Here is a 17,943-nt window from a genome sequence, read left to right on the forward strand (position 1 = left end):
TCTAAGCGGCGTTGTTTTTATTTCCTCTTGTTGACGGCAACCGAGCATCGTCTCTATCGCTTCCGCCGCGTTGTATAATAGAGATTTGCACAGCTGCGAAGCGTTGTGTATCACGTGGGGGAAGCATAAGTTCTTATAAACGGAGAAATGAGACGGGAGAACAAATATGTAGCAGAAAGTCTACACCCCACTTTTATTACACAAACAGCACCAATCAAACACTGCAACGCGGGAATTGAAATTGCCTCTTTCGTAAATACCACCGAGTCATCCGATACGGCTCAAAGCGAAGGAGGAACGGCAGTGACAGTAACAGAAAGGATGAGGAATATGAGTCGTGCCATGATCATTAAATAAAGAAGCGGAAATCAATGACTTGTGCATAATATGCTGACAGAAAAGTACAGCGCCTCCACCCAGACACTAAAACACGCAAACTATCTGCGCATGCAGGGTTCGACTGGCAGACGCCGTCTCGCCTTCAAATGAAGAATGGTTCATCAGTTTGTCTCCGAAGGGGCGGCTCTCCAAACTCAAAGTACAGTACACAAAGTACAGTAGACACAAGTAAGGGGCAGGGTTGGCGAAAAGGCAAATTAATGCCTGACAAGGTGCCGTAACCCGTCCTTAACTCGTCTTGGGAAACCGAATTGGCAACCTTTGACCTAGTCAGGGGAACCACAATTGTCGGTGGTGTCCAGGGCAGAGGTGCTTCATCCATATTATTACAGAAGATTTATTTATTCAATATTGTTTGTCTTTATCGCTAATAATAAGCCTTCTAGGGAGCTGCATAGGCATTCGTGCCTCGTTGTTGGGGGCTACTATCGTGTCCACTCCATTTAGGCGCGTCCAAATTTTCGATCACGGCAACTTCCTGAGACGAAAGTACATGTCGTTTATTTGTGATCATCACTAATCAAGCAAACCAATGACGACAGTCGATCTGTGCATGGTGTGAAAACGTTCGCTGACACACTTACGTGGCATTTCACAGGTGTTGAGGGTAGCCGTTCATAACTGGGTGATCTGACAAAGCCCATTCGTAGGTGAAATACCTGAAATAGCAATAATACGGAAAGACGGGCTAGTTGGTACTGCTGCATAATTGAAGTTTTTGCGCACACACACAAGGACACAGAAGAAGGGAACACAAGGACCAGCGCAGACTAACAACTGATTTTTATTCAGTAAGAACACAGAATATATACGCTTACTTGCACCCCATTACTTGCTCATGCGCGGTGATCATGGGGTGCAAGTAAGCGTATATATTCTGTGTTCTTACTGAATAAAAATCAGTTGTTAGTCTGCGCTGGTCCTTGTGTTCCCTTCTTCTGTGTCCTTGTGTGTGTGCGCAAAAACTTCAATTATGAAACCTGAAATAGGGAGGAACTAGGTTCCTAGTCTATATTACTTCTGTGTGCCGTATTTGTATTCCCATAGCATTGCTTTTTATAGCATTTTTCACATTGTGTCTTTTGCTTTACTGCATTCTTTCATTTTTTAACTCTTCTAGCACATTTCTGCTTGTTTGCCTTGTATGTGTTTCTTATTACCACCTGCTAATCTTCTGCCAATGGTTTTCAATTCACACTTGTTGTTTTTAACTGAGAGTCCTATTTTCAATATTTATACTCTGGAACCCTTATCTGTATACAAGTGTTATGTAATGCATGCTTTCTAACTAATACAACTAAAACTGAAACTGAACAATTGGCACGAAATTCCTTTCAAGTGTTTAGCGGATACCACGCTTCTCAGAAGAATGACAAAAAATAGCATAGCGAATGCCAGCCTACTACCCAAATGTTTCTAATTTCCTAGCGGGCATCCAGCAAGTGTGCTTGCAGTAGTAACCCAATGAGTGTTTTGAAAAGGCTCTGAATGGGCGCTCTTATAGCTTTCACTGTGACTGTACTGTGCCTTCCGCGCAGGCCTGGCGTATTTTTTTTTTTGCATTAAATAAGCTTGATTTACTTACTTATACCAGCTTTGTAGGATGAGTTGGTTTCAGTGTCTTTTGAATTATGCGAAAGTAGATGCTACAATGAGGTGCAGTACATGAAGTAATATTTCTATCAGCGCCGGAAAACGTAAGTGCGGTAATGCAGTAAGAGGCCCTGGTGAGGCGAGAAGAAAAATATTTGGTTGATACTCGCGAGTTTGCATCCTAAGGTAATGGTTTAGGCAGGATACCTGCGCCGTATAAATCTTTTTCGGCGTTGTCTGACGCCATGGCACGAAAACTTTATTTGTACAATATTTGTATTGCCTGGTGTCAAGGAACTAAGTCTAGTGTAACATATCCTGTCTTAGATCGTACCTCTAGAGTTTGGTGACGTGGTTCAGGACTTCCACAATATTGTGGTGAAATCGTGCAAGTACATTACTCCTGTACAGTTCCGCTAGAGTTCAACGATTTCCCACGCTTTCATTGTCGCTTTCAGCGAAAAGTATAAACAGTGGTTCTTCCTCAATCGGGATTCTTGTCGACCAAAACGACGCCTGTAAGCATGCTGAAATATAGGACCGCTTTCAGAAACGTATGATCGCAAATCTTGTTCAAACGAAGGTGTTTCTTTGTAGTACAGAAGCACTGCCGTGCGACAAAGGTATGTCTTTGTTTGTGTTGTATGTGAGGCTATGCCGTGGGTTCTATGTTTTGCGTACTCGCACAACCATCAAACGTAACAACCACAATGTTTTACAACCGACGATCACGCCCGAATTGTCGTGGGCTGCCTGGCCGCTACGGACTTGTTTTCCCTCCCTTTCTGAGAGGAAATACACCCCGCACGGGACTCGAACCGGGAACCAGTGGGAGATGGTGGTAACAGTGGTGGTGGTAATGGTGGTCAGGAAAACGAGAAAGGTTCCCGCAGATTCATCGGCCACGTCGCAGTCTAGGACTCCTTCACTTTGGTGCCCACCTCACGACTCTGCGAAGAGGGGAGAGATGGAAAGGTAAAGGCGTCACATTCGGGCAGACAATCACTGCAGTTACGCATGCAGGCGAATTTTACACCATGCCGTGATCTAACGTTGCTCAATAATATGGTGAGGCACCGCCTACGGTGCTCATTATCTCTTAGCCACTTAAGAGGCCACTGCCACGCACAAGGCCACAGCCACATACGAGATCATTACCAAAAACAACGGTGACCATATAAGGTAATTGACCCGTTCAAGGTTAAAACGTAGCAAGCCGCAAGTTCAAGGTCACCAGTACTACCCGTGATCTTTGCTAATAAAGGAGCGCGGCGATATCTTACCAAGGTACATGTTTGGCCTATTTGCTACTTTATTGAACTGCTATATAACCCGAGCGGTGCTGTGCCATGTAGCGGTTACCCAAGCTGTCCTTTGGTACAAGGACAGGGTTGCTGCATTAGCTCCCATACATAAGCGCGGAGTTAAGACAAGAAAAAAAAATTGGCAGCATATCCACGGAGTGAATGATAGAAGGTGGGGCGAAGCATTCGTCCGTCCATTCGATCTTGCTTCCGTCCGTCCATGCGTGCGTCTGTGTGGCCGCCCGTGCATCCATCCGCCCGTCCGTGCATGCTTCTGTTCGTGCGTCCTTCCCCGCTTATCTTCTAGCGCTTTCACCGGGACAAGAGAAGATAGAATGCAATTGCAGCATACGACAAACCTTTTTAACGCCACTCGCACTGGACAGATACTTAAAATTTTTGCTGCGTTGAATTCGTGAGGCATTAACGTCTTCTAGTGAATTCATTCCTTGGCTGCTGGAAAAAAAAAGTTTCAGGGACCCTTCAACGCATTTTATTCGACAGGTGTCACGACGAAAACGAGCTCATTCGGCGATTTGTAGGCGCATTTGGGAGGCCTCGAACTACGTCGAAAAAGGCCGGCATAGTGCAACCATCGCCGCTAAAAACACACAGGAACTTCCAAACAGCTGTAAAAATAGACAACTATGTCCATATAGTGGAAAACATATCATGCATTTCCAGAGGCGTTGATCAAGCAAGCAGCAAACACTAAATAATGTGCTGCCATCTGTGAGGCATTGTGAGACTCTTGATGGTCTTCGAGATGGCGAGTGCACGGCGTGTACTTTGGAGGCTACGCGACTCTTGCTTTAGATCAAAAACCTGTATGTACCACTCGCGTGCGCGCGCTGGTAGAATCAACTGGGTGCGCGCGTGTGTGTGTGCGTGCGTGTGTGCGCGTGTATGTAACAAAACATATTTATAAATATGCACTGAGTGGTTTAGCGGCACACTAGGAGCCGGATTTTGCTATCGCGTTCAACTCTTAGAGGCGAAGCTTAAGGGTCACCTAACTTTTTTGCTTTCTTTGTTGGCTTTTCCATGTTGGTTTTCATTAATTTTTTTCTTCATTTGACCTTCCCGACCTCAGGGGTTCGGGTCCAACTCTGCATTGAATCGTTGTCTATATTACTGCAACACTGCGTTAAATGAAACGTCAAGCACAAAATCTGGTATATGAGGTGATTACTAATCTCATTAGTGATATTTCTGCGACGAGATTTGGGGCGACATTCAGAGCTTACAAGTGAGGCGACATGTATGATGCGTGGTTTTTCACATGCTATTAATCAAAACTACCGGACAACACTACATTGAAGTAACGGAGAGCATAGGATGCGTTACTCGAAGGTCGTAGGGTTAAGTCCCTGCCAGCGGCAAGTTATATTTTTGTCCACTTTTCTTTCTTCACGTTTACATTACTATTACTACTAGTGACATTATCTATACTTTGTTTGGTACTGTGGTCAGATAGTTAGGATTAATATTGTGTCTAACAAAGAAAAAGGAACCCACTATGCAACAGGTGACTACTAGGTGACGAAAATCGGAGCAAACAAACAATAAAATAGAATACATGTGCACAAGTGAATGTGTGAATGTCGGCCTTTCAAATATAGCGTAATATCGAGATAAAGTCTCACTATACTGTGCAAGATCAATGCTTGAAGATATATCTAACGTCTATCACCCGCATTTGTAAGCGAGGGGCATAATAAACTCTGTCCTAATTGTCAAAAATGTTTTATCAAATGTGACACTCAAAGCAATATCGTTGAATGATCGTGCCTAATTAATTGAGTGTGTACTCAGTAGGTCTTTGTAAAGTCTGCGAGTACATATAGGTGGTCACCCAGATATTCATCATATTTCGGTTAGCTTGAGTTATTTATAAAAAAAAGTGCAGATAACGTTTAGCCCTTTTAATATAGGCGATAGTTCGTTTCTATAGTCATCCATTTTATATTTCGAAGATTTGTATTGAAAAAGACGTGAAACGATTGGCCGAGTTGTTGAACTTACTTTTTTTTCCGATTCCTTTCTACTGTAATTTTTCCTAACATTAGAAAGAAAAAATTAAGGAACCGTGAAAATTTGCCTTTAGCAGTTGAAAGCGAGTGCGATATCTGATTTCTAGTGCGTATACTTTAAAGACTTAGTCAACGAAACCTTTTTGAATTTGCAATGCACCCGCTACGTGGCCATAAGCGAGTAGGCGCAGCAGCGTGTGCAGCTTTTGTAGTGAGTGACCGGCTTTAAACCACGAAGTCATTATGAGAGTCCCATGTTCTGACGCCTTCTGGCAGTGGGTACTTGTACAACGCATTATTAGTGCAATACTTCATGCTGTGTTGTGAATCATGTATGCAGGACGCGTGCGTTTGTAGAGCATGAAAGCTACTTTCACTGCAAGTTCGTGAGACGAATTTCTTTTCACTGTATTTACAAGCAGACGCATGGCCTAGTGGAAGAACATGCACTGCCACGGAAACGACCCGGGTTCGAACCCTACTCGGAGCCGAACGACCCAGTTTCGGTCCACTTTCTGACCCAGAATTTTTTTTAGATATTTTATTTGCATCGTTCACAATTTTCTGGTCACGCATAAGATGACTTTTTAGCTCAGAACCAACTACGCCGACGCCGGAATTTTTGTGAAACGACCCCTTTGACGCTACCACGTTAAAATATTACTGCCGATAGTGTCTACCCTAGAACAAATTATAGCACCAATAAATCGAAATTGATTGTTTTCTCGGTTTTTCTTTAACCATTGCAGTCTTTTTTCCACCACACACCAAGACATGCGATTTCAGTAAAAAGTGGGTGTTTGAAATGTTCACTCATTATAAAACGCTTCGGGCATATTTCATCATCATTATCAGCAACAAAACCAACGGTGTGTACGGCTTTTACGGTGCGCGTGGCACCTTATGGACGTGCATTGGGCACTTCCCAACATTTTTTAAAGACGGCATCTCAGAATAGTTTGACATGGGCAACGTAACACACAGAAACATTCGTTTCTTCACGTCATTGTTGAAGTGTCTCCCAAGAACGGAGCCCAAGTAAACTATCGCATTCTACTCTTTAGGTGATGCTCAAATGGCCTCCAATATTCTTGATTTGATTTGATTGATATGCGAGGTTTAATGCCCGAAAACAACAATCTGAATATGAGAGACGCCGTAGTGAAGGGGTCCGGTAACTTGGACCACCTGGGGTGCTTTAACGCGTACCCCCTCCAATATTCTTGTGTACGATGGTTTCCAACGTCGCAAAACTGGGTGTCTTTAAGCTTTAACCTGCGCCTAAAAAGTTGAGCACGATATATAGCGATATACTGCGCCCTACGCGAGACACGTGTAATTATAGTTTGCGTGTGCGTGGATGGTGGCGGAAATTAGTGCTGTTCTGCAGGTAATTTAGCTGGTAATTTCGTCAACGTTTGCAGGGAAAAATTACCGAAACAGAGAATTTTCATGTCTCTCAATCGTACTTCAACCACTTCGAGCATACTTTTGATTGTATGATGTTACTCGATAAATTTTAATTGTGGATTACCAATATGCAATCGATAAAGTTGAATGTGGTTTGTGTGAGCGAAGCTTTCGCACATGGCTACATTCTGTTTAATAGGTAGCATGCCTTAAACCACCGGTAATTAGCACGTGAATTTTTTTCCAACTCGCTATGCACGCACGACGTGTTGTTAAGAGAATACGCGCAGTAGCGTGAGCGCCTTTTGTAATGGGTGGCCGGTTTTAAACAATAAAGTGGTTGTTATAGTCACATGTTGTGACGCCCGATATGCATGTACGCTTGAAAACGTAATGATACTTCGGTATTGCAGTTTCTACTATATGATTGATTGATTTGTGGGGTTTAACGTCCCAAAACCACCATATGATTATGAGAGACGCCAATTTCTACTATAAAGCGCCTGTTTGTTTCTAAAGCATGGAAGTCATTTTCACTACATTTCCAAGCCAAGTAACTTATTTTAACTGTATATCGAAACAGACGCGTGGCTACGTGGTAGAAACATGGTTTTTTTCTTTATTTATTCAGTTTTAGTCTTTCTAGATTTTTTGGTCACGCTCCAGACGATGGTCGTTATTGCTTATAATCAACGACGCCGACGCCGGAATGACTGGAAAACGAGCTATTTAACGCTATCACTTTGAAAACAGCTCGCCCTTCCCCCCCCCCCCCACCCCCACCAACGCTAGCTTATGCGAAAAGAATTTCTGTTGAGGAGGAGGAGGAAGAGGATTGAAAGAGGAAGGACAGGGAGGTTAGCCAGTTCTCGGACCAACTGGCTACCCTGTACTGGGGAAGGGGTAAGGGGGATAAAAGATGGGAGAAAAGAGACGTTGAAGGAGGAAAAAAAAGAAGGTCATCAGACGACCACGACGCTGCTTACAGTCTGTCTCTAAGACCACTTGCCCGCAGAAAGCGCAACAACGCTCTCAATGCCTTGCGCGCAGAGGACGGTCTCGGCCAGCGTCCTAATACCCTTTCTTCCGACAATTGGCGAATGTCTATTCTATCTAAAGCTTTTGACAGTTCTTTTCTTGGCACACTGAAGCGAGGACACGCGCAGAGAAGATGGGAGAAAGTCTTTGCGCAGCCACAGTTGTCACATGTCGGTCTGCTGGCCATTCCGATTCGAAACGAATAAGCATTCGTAAAGGCCACCCCAATCCACAGACGGCACAAAAGTGTCTCCTCAGCTCTGGTTATTCCTCATGGAAGATGGAGCTGTAGGTGTTGGTCCAAATTATGAAGGCGGACGTTAGTGAATGCCGGTGAATTCCACTGAGCGAGTGTCAGTTCTCGTGCAAGTGATCGAAGCCTTGCAGCAGCATCCGTTCTTGATAATGATATAGCTGCACAAGGGGCATTCTCATGAGCAGATCGGGCTGCTTCATCTGCACGGTTGTTTCCATCAATGCTGCAGTGGCCTGGTATCCATTGATACGCTATATCATGTTGTTTCTCTATAGCCCGGTGATGAAGCAGTCGTATTTCAGTAATTAGCTGTTCGTTTAGTCCATGACGATATGGCGAGGCAATGCCCTGGAGGGCTGCTTTGGAGTCGGAGAAGATTGACCATGTCTGTTGAGGTTCTCCAACTAGGAACTCCAGAGCGGCACGAATGGTGGCGAGTTCTGCCGCCGTGGATGATGTCAGATGCAATGTCCTGAACTTTATCGTGATGAATTTTTCCGGAATTACCACTGCGCCTGTTGAACTTGTTGAAGTGACTGACACATCCGTGTAAATGTGGATGCGTCCATTGTGTTTCTCATGCAGAAACAGTAATGTTGTTTGTTTTAGGGCCAAATTTGACAAATTTTTCTTCTTATGCATTCCGGGGATGGTTATCAGGGCTTCCAGTGGATATAGACACCACAATAGTAACGACGGTCTTGCTGCGTGCGTGAAGTTCGTGGGAATCACCGTGCGATGTGGGACAATAATAGAGCAGAACGCAGAGCGTGGCCTGGAAGTGGGAAGGGAGGCGAGGTGATGCGATTGAACCCAGGTGGCACGTCTTATGTGCGTTCTTAAAGCATCGACACGAATGTAGGTTGTGATAGGGTGTTCGTGAGCGATTGCGACAGTCGCTGCTGAGGATGCGCATCTCGGAAGCCCGAGGCATATTCTCAGTGCTTGAGCTAGTAATGACTGGAGGACGCGTACGTCCTCCACTCATTGCCAGGCCTTGCCAATCCCTGGTAGGCTGTAGCGCATGAAGCCAAGAAAAAGTGCAGCATACAGTTGAAGCATGGCTCGTACCGATGCACCCCATGATTTTCCCGCAAGAAACCTTAGGACGCGGGTGATCATGGTCAGTTTCTTCATGTGAGCGATATGAGGGCTCCAAGACAAGTCAGGATCTATTATTACTCCCAGGAAACAGTGGGTCTTTTGATAGCTGATCGTGTGTCCATTAATTCTGATGCGGTATGGCGTCATTGTCTTGCGCGCAAACGCAAGCAGTGAGCATTTCTCAGATGACAGCTCCAGTCCTCGTCCTTGAAGGTAGTTTGACGTCAGTGTAGCCACTTTCTGAAGCCTGGCTCATACGTGTAGACGCTTGACCCTTGATGCCCAGATGCAGATGTCGTCCGCGTATATCGACAGACGTACGGAGTGTGGCAGGACGTCAACGAGGCCGATGAGCGCAAAGTTGAAAAGTAGGGGGCTTAGGACTTCCCTTGAGGTACGCCGCGATAAGTATGATGGTGCCTTGTTGCACCATCTTCTGTCTGAACGAAGAAGGTTCTGTTCTTCAAATAGCTGTAGATCCATTGGTAAACGCGGCCTCCCAATACAATGCTGCCCAAGGTGTCCAGGATGGTTTCGTGTAGTACATTGTCATATGCAGCTTTAATATCCAAGAAAAATGCCGCTGATAATCTCTTTAGGCTTTTCTGCTGTTGTACGGACGTGACAAGATCAACAACATTGTCTATGAAAGACCGTCCACGTCGAAAGCCGGTCAAAGCCGCGGGGTATATATTGTTATGTTCCAGGTACCACTCCAGGCGAGTCAGCATCATGCTCTCCATCACCTTTCCAAAACAGCTGGCAAGCGCGATAGGGCGATAGGCGGCCTTGTCCAGAGGCGATTTGCCTGGTTTGAGCAGGGGCACAAGGCGGCTGCACTTCCACGAAGGAGGAAAGAAACCATTGCTACACGAGTCATTGTATACAGCTAGAAGGGCACGCCGAGCTGGTAGTCCTAGGTTAGCAAGGGCCATGTAAGTGACTACATCGGGTCCAGGACATGACGAGCGCTTGCATGCTGTCAATGCTGCTTGAAGCTCCTCTAGAGAAAGCATATTGTCCATCCGAGTGTCTCTGGACAACGGCGCGTTTCGTTGGTTAATCATGTTGATCCCGGACCCTTTGTTTGCAACCCTGGCACAGAGGTCTTCTGCTACATCGATTTCACGTCGGCTTTGGTGGAGAGCAAGGCATTTGAACGGGCGATGCTGTTGTGGCAATGTTCGTAGGCCATGGATTATTCTTCATATTTGCGAAAGAGCTTTGTGGGGGATCGAGCGACTCGTATAGTGACTTCCATCGTAGCGACTGTATTGCATTGATTTGATGTTGAATCTTCTTTTGTAGACGTCTCGCTTCCCTCAGGTTGTAGATGGATTTCGTGCGCCTATAACGTGATTCGGCGTGACGACGGATTGCTCGAAGTCGCTCCAACTTCACCTCATATTTGCGAAAATCTGGCAAAGGTCGACAATTAAGCGTCGCTTCTTGGATAGCGGCCTTCATTATACCTTCTAGGCTTTCAAGACAACCTTCTTGGTTTCTCTCGCATTGCTTCTCTGTGGATGATCTGTACTTTGACCAGTCTATCCGTGAAGCGGACGTCATCTGCGACTTGCTTAGCCCCTACATCTTTATATAGGTGGGGATGTGGTCACTGCCATGCGTTTCATTGTCCGCAAACAACTGCACCTTCGTACTTCGGCTACTTGACACAAAAGTTAGGTCGAGACAGCTACTATATGCCAGACCCCGTAAAAACGTGGGAGTGCCGTCATTTAAAAAATATAGTTGGTGGTCAGATGCAAAGGAGGACACATTTCTTCCCCGAAGGTCCATTTTCTGACTTCCCCACAGTTGGTGATGAGCGTTAATATCACCAGTAATAATCCATGGCCCAGGTGTCGCTGATATAAAGGCACTTAATCTTGCAGGGTTGAAGTAGCCTGAAGGCCAAATATATACTGCCACTAGCGTGAAGTTCACGTTCTTACGCTTAACTGTCAGGCACACGTATTACTCGGTACTCAATATATCTGAGTTCGCACCTGATGTAAACAATGACCTTACTGTTTTCGTTGCGGGTTGCAGATCTGAAAGCCTCGTATTTACAAAGTCATATAATATTGTGAAGACGTGGTTCACAAATTACGATAATTTGAAACTGACTCTTGAAAACATATGGTCGAAAATTTGAAATGCGGAGTTTAAGACGTCGGGCATTCCATTGGAAAATTGATGCCTCCTTCACTTGTTTACGGAAGGGCTGTAGAGAAAGAGCCATGGTGCTTCTCTAGATTTGATAGCACCGGATTCAAAGCGTCCAATATTTGAAGAGCGCTGTGGGCAGCCGGAGTCTGAATAATATTCAGGAGTACTCGAATTGTCTTCATGAGGGTCTTAATCACGTCTAATATTTCGTTATCTTGACTGTCACGACTTACTCGCTCTGAAGTAGCTTTCAGCGGGCGATGCTGTGGCTCAACTGGCGGTGTCACTGACGGCAGCGCTGGTCACGCGTCAGTGTCAATGTTTCTTGCGTCTTTCTGAGGATGCTTGTTGTTGGCACTTGTTGATGCTTGTGGTGGTGAGTGTGTGATATGGGGTAGCGGTGTATCCCTGGCCTTGGCAGAGGATGTCCTAGGTGTTTTCCTATGGCGTGAACGCCGACGTCGCACTTCGGCAGCAGCCTCCCTGTGGGTGGAACCACCTCTGGCCATCTGCCTCAGCACTTGCATCTCTTTTTTCACATTTGAGCACTGCTTTGATGACGCCTCGTGAGGACCTTGGCAATTGCCGCATTTGCGACGTTCTGCTTGGCAGGCTTCTGTGTTGTGCGACTCCGAGCATCGGGAGCACACAGCAGAACTTGTGCAAACAGCACTCACGTGTCCTATTTTACAGCACTTCCGACACTGAAGAGGTTTCGGCACGAATGGCCGTACTGTGTGTCGAAAATGACCAACTCTTACTTGAGTTGGGAGACTGTCCCCCTTGAAAACTAGTTTCACGCATCGTGAGTTCCCGAGACGGCGGGCTTGCAAGATAGTTGTAGCTTCCGTCACTGGTTTGACTAGAATGAAAAAATCAATATCTTTCATAGAAGTGTCGACGTCGTAGATAATGCCTGCCCTAGAGTCCTGGCCATCTGGTATGAAAGAACGTACGTTGATGTTCTCCAGCACATTCACCTTGGTCAATACGTTGAGAGCAGTAGGCTGCGTAACGGCTATCGCCAGAACCTTCTTGCGCCCATTTATTCTCACGTCTGGTATTTTTTCCGGAATGAACGCCTCAAGTGACACAGATGTGACCTGGCGATTAGGTCGGTTCACGCTGTCAGCGGCATTCAGCGGGACAAACAAAATAGTGTGAACCAGTGGCTCTTGAATATTATGGCTGAGCTTACTTTGAAAAGGAGATGTCATAAATAGCCTCCTTTTTGCCTTGCGTGTTGCCACGGGCACAAAGTCACTTTCATTGGAGCTCTCATCACTGGCCGTTGAGTATATCAGCGTGTCCTCGCTGTCGACGTCACTTGGGTGGCTGGAGCGCTTTCTTAGAGTGGCCACAGACGACGTGAAAGGTATGGGTGGAGGCCCTGGTGATTCTACATCCATTTCTGCGGGCAGAAGAACAGCGTCTTCCACAAGCACCAATGAAAAACGAGAAAACATAACAGAGGCTGAAACCAGCGTTCCACTCAGGAAACGAAAATGCCCTTGAAGGTATAATCAAACAAGTTCGCTAATTTTTGTGAGCTCAAGCAGTTTCGCTTGTTTAAAAGGTTCCCGAGCAACTTTTCCCAAGGAAGCATCAAACTCCCTTAGCGTCGTTGTCTATTTCCTCACACATCAATCATCGCCAAATATTTTCGCCTTGGTCCAGAACGAGCGCAGTTACACAGAGACTTGTTGCATGCTTTAGGTGCCTTCTGCGTTTCTCCATTCCTCTCCGTTCTTTCGAGAGCACTGGAATCTATACAAGAAGGAATGACAAGGTGCACGAAAGAAGCTATTGGAGTACACGTCATGAAATGGGATGGTTCCTTCACCGTGCCATTCTGGTAGTGCCGCTACTGTGCAGTTTTAGCGCATTATAGAGCGGCAATTTTTTTTCTCTTACTACCTGTACAAGTACGAAAATTGGGCAATACTGCTGAGCTAATGTGCAAGGGACTCTTCAAGTTCCCCTTTCTTCATATGTGGAAGGTTATCCGCTCAAAACCACGATATTATTATGAGCGACGACCTAGCGGAGGGCTGCGAAAGCTTTGGCCAACAAGAGCTCCTCAACTTGGGTGCACCCAAATATAAACAACCGGGCTCCGAGCGTCCACTTCCATCGAAGTTCCTTTTCTTTTTCAATGGGTCTTTAATATGTATGAACACACATTCAACAAGAAAAATAAATAAACAAAAGCAAGAGGTGTTCGAAGCAGTGCAGAAGGACCCCGAGGCCCACAAAGCACTTACCGATCGCTCAACCATGTGGCCACCGAATTCGGGTGTGTCCGTTGGCTGCAAGAGACAACAAAACAACGAAGTGAATGTTAGTAAGACGCGGAGATGTTTTCGCAAATCACAAAGTGCGTGCGTGGAGCCCAAGCTATTTCACCTTCGAACCCGCGTTTAAAGCATGCAGGCATGGAGTAATCGCTCAAAGGTTGAAGACCACTATGGAGCCGGGAGAAAAGCAGAATATTTACTCTGCTTCGCCAGCCACGATTGAATTCGCATTTCCAGCATTTTGCAGTGAAAGCTGTTATGAGATCAAAACTCGGGTCACGCGCGGTGCCACATCACATGAAATTATAAAAAAAAGAACGTAATACCAGAGGCACAGGGGGGCTCGAACACGTGTCCGCTGGGTAGCAGCCCAGTATTCTACCACTGAGAAACGCTGGTGCTTGCAACTTGTCAGTAAACTTGCCTTAGGGAGGGCTGATGTCGGGAAAGCAATGGCGTTTATACGGCTTATAAAGAGTTTTGAATCAGCGAAAAAACAACCAGTTGTCGCACAATGCGAATAGCGGAATGAGTGGGTCGTTCAATGCCCTAACCCATTACGAAAGCTTGTTTTTGTTCACCTACTAACTGTGGCGCATGCCCACTTCAGGTAAAATTCCTAATCGTCGTCAGCCACTGCATGAACAATTGGCAGAAAATTTCTTCGAAGTGTTTAGCGGATACCGCTCTTCTCAAAATAATGACGTGAAACAGCATAGCGAATGTCGGCTGACTACCCAAAATATTTTATTATTAATGCCATAGTGGGTATTAAGCAAGTGTCCTTGCAGCAGTTATCCAATGAGTGTTTAGAAAAGGCTCTGAAAGGCCGCTCTTTTAGCTTTCGCTGTGACTGCACTGCGCCTTCCGTGCAAGCCTGGCATTTTTACTAAACATGCTTGCGACGTGTACGAGCGTCCGCACGCTTAATTGAAAGGCTCCGCAGCCTGACCTGGACCGGACCGGCTGGAACTGACGCCATAGCAGCAAAGTGTGCATGGGCATGTTTGCCGCAGCCGACCATTGTCTCCGGCGTCGCCCCCCACGCGACATCCCGGAGGCCACAGCACAACAATAGCTGTAGCGCAGCTTCATTTGGGTCGTCGACGTGTATTTCACTCGTATCTGAGTGGCGGGAAGAGCGCGCTCACAATCCTGTGCTCGAACTACCGCGAGCCGTCACAAACACAAAATAACATTTTATCTGACTTCGTGGTACTGGCGTCAGTACAAACCAGTCTATATCAGGCTACGGAGCGGTATTAAGCGTTTGCAGACGGTCACACTAAGCACTTAGGCCAAATGCAGTCACAATTTTCCGGGAAGCTTAATGTTTCCTCAGACCTACAGTGGTTTCTAAACTTAAGATGCCGACCGTACGTACCGTATGGTTCACTCTTGGAGGGAACACGGCAACGCGTGGCTGGCGACTCGCGTGACGCAAACTGGCGGCGAGATTTGTAAACACAGCGCATGCGCATAGACGCGAAAGGGTGGGGCTTGTCGCGTTTCGTCTGGGCTATTCAGCAGTGGGCTGAATACCGCGTTCGCTTCTCCGTGCTGCGATTCATGTCCCCGCCACTCTCCCTGATCGTCCACGGGTAATCATCTCGCAGAAAAAAAAGTGCCGTTCGTTCGTTGTTGTGCTTTCTCGGCAGATTTGTTGCAATTCCATTCATGACCACAGCCGCCGATTTCAGAATACAGGCGAAATGCGAAAAAAATGCCATGTGCCTATATTGTATTCAGAAAAAGGCTAAGGAAACATGTGTTTTAATATACTTCAATGTATGCACTACGGCGGCACAGAAAATTATATCATTATTGCGGATTGCAATACAAAGCAAGTGTTACTTATAACTCGCATTACATTTCGTTTTCTTCGTTGAAGCGAAAACGGTCGAAGCTCCTTATTCGGAATATCTGATAGTGTTCCCTTTTCCGAAAATCATTACGTTTCACGAATACGCGCCCAGAAAAACGGTGTATGTAGTACACCAGCGAGTAAACAAAGAAAAAATTATTCCCAAAACCTTTGTGACAGACAGGTCGAGTGAGGTCAGATCTGTCGCCTCGAAACATTTGAATAGTGCAAATGTAATGAAACACATCTGTGCCCTACGAAACACCAAATAAAATGCAGATCTGTGTAAGCAAAATAAGACTACGCGTGACTAGGCACAGAAAAAAAATTACATTCGTAATGCTGATAATTACGCTGGTAATGAGAAAGTGGCCTTTTCACAATGGCACTGACAGCACGCTGGCTCTAATTATTAGTGTACAGCTGAACTATTCGAAGCCTTTCATCCTAAGGGACTCTAGCCATGCCGCTTCTAAGATCTAGTTCTGCCGAAAATGCGATAAGCGAGTAAATACGCCCCCATTTGTAGCATTCTGTGAAAGTGATAACGAAGCCAATTACTCGCGTAGCCTGGTGTTTGTGCCCAACAAAAGTTTAATTCTAAGCTTTCCAAACGCTGTTGAAACCAGCCAGCCGCTTTTGATAACAGACAAGGAAATCAATCATCGATGAAGCGAGCACAGCAAGGTTGTCGCTAGCGCACGCCGAAACTAGGGCGCGGAAGTAGCAGACGACGCGATCCTGTGCACATGCTCCGCAATTTCCAAATCTCGCCAGCAGTTGGCGCCCCGCGGGCCAGCGCTTGCGTGTTCCCCCTAACAGTGAACCGTACCGTACATGCCTGTCCCAATATATTGTCGCACCTTTCTGCAATCGCCTTTTATAGGCTCACACACCCCATTAGGCAGCACAGCGTAATTGAAAGCATGAATGTCACCCACGAGCGGAGAAGCACATGAGCGTTTCTCCAATCATAAGGATGCGAATCGTACCCCGCGCACCACTGCTGGCGTTTCCGTGGAAGCCGAGAGTACGTGTAACAAGTTTTAATGTAAATCCAACTGGCCCAGTGTACAATAGTTCTGGAAAATCCCGTTGGTCGGTGAAATTTCCAATTTTATTTTATGGGCAAATGTTTTTGTACACGCGACAGAGCTCTTAGTATCACCGCTTATTTTTTTTTTCGCCAAGGTGACGTATATATATTTTCTAGTTGCTTGTCATTGTTTTGGGGGCTTCTTTGCAACTTTTCAGCGAATAAATATTTCAGTATCATCCCATTCTTCAATACCGGGATCGTCGATGACTTTTAATGGTTCGTTGTTGTAGTCAGACATACTTTGAATGAATATACAAGTAACTGCAACTTTTCACCGGTAAACTTGCATTTAAATAAATAAATAATACCAGAGACACAATGTTTTAAGTAAATATGGGCTTTCGTTCACACTTGCACATAATTTTGCTGTGCAAAACAAATCCATTTTTCAACTCCTCTTCGTGTTTGAGGGACATTTCATTATAACACTAACAGTATTGCGAGGAATCATCGCTAAGGCAACGTAGCTTTGTTCTTGGGCTTATTTTGTGACGGTTAATTATTCCCTTGCTAGCTTGGTAGCATCTGGCAACACTGACGCAAGATACCATAGCTACAATTGTAAGTCGGCTGTGAATTTTCGTTAAGCTGAAGTCTGTTTACACAACGCTAGCTTATTCTGATGAGTGACAAATATGTCATGCTCCACTTTCAAAACAGCGCATACTCTCATTACCTTGCTTGACGAGACATTCACGCCTTCACGTAAGCGATTTCGACACTGTGCAGACCAGTGAGTGTCAATACTAAACCAGTGGCATGGTCCTCCCCGCGATGGCTCTGCCTATATAGAAGACTTGTTAAGTATAAACATTTTTTTATATCTGTAATGCTGGCAGGCATCTAAAGAATTATCACTAGAAGAAAATACACCTAGTAGTCTAGAAACTCCGAGCGACTAGAGCAAACCATAACGAAAAGGCTGCGTTTCTAGCCAGAGCACAGCAGAAGACAAAAAAATTGCCCGCAGCTTCCCTCGGGGGAACACTGAGGAGGATGCGGACCATATAATTGGTTAACGGGGTGTTAAAGTGCGACTTACTTGGGTCGATGGCTAAATTGGTTAACGTGGTTGTGAAATGGGGTGTTAAATTGCGACTTACTTGGGTCGATGGCTAAATTGGTTAACGTGGTTGTAGGAGGGGGTGTTAAATGAGTGAACACGTACACACGTATGCGAAAGGGCGGCGCTGGTCGAAGGGACGTCGATCATTGTGTTTGTGGATTCGTTGGAATTCATTTCACCGCGACCTTGGACGTCGACGCGCCGTACAAACCAACCGACGAGCGGCAACTGAGCGAGCGAGCGCCGACCTTGAGTATATATACAGCACGACGGTGCATGCACTGTCAGCTGTTGAATGTTCTCGAAGC

Source organism: Rhipicephalus microplus, unplaced genomic scaffold (genome assembly GCF_043290135.1).
Source record: "Rhipicephalus microplus isolate Deutch F79 unplaced genomic scaffold, USDA_Rmic scaffold_21, whole genome shotgun sequence".
Lineage (NCBI taxonomy): Eukaryota > Metazoa > Arthropoda > Arachnida > Ixodida > Ixodidae > Rhipicephalus > Rhipicephalus microplus.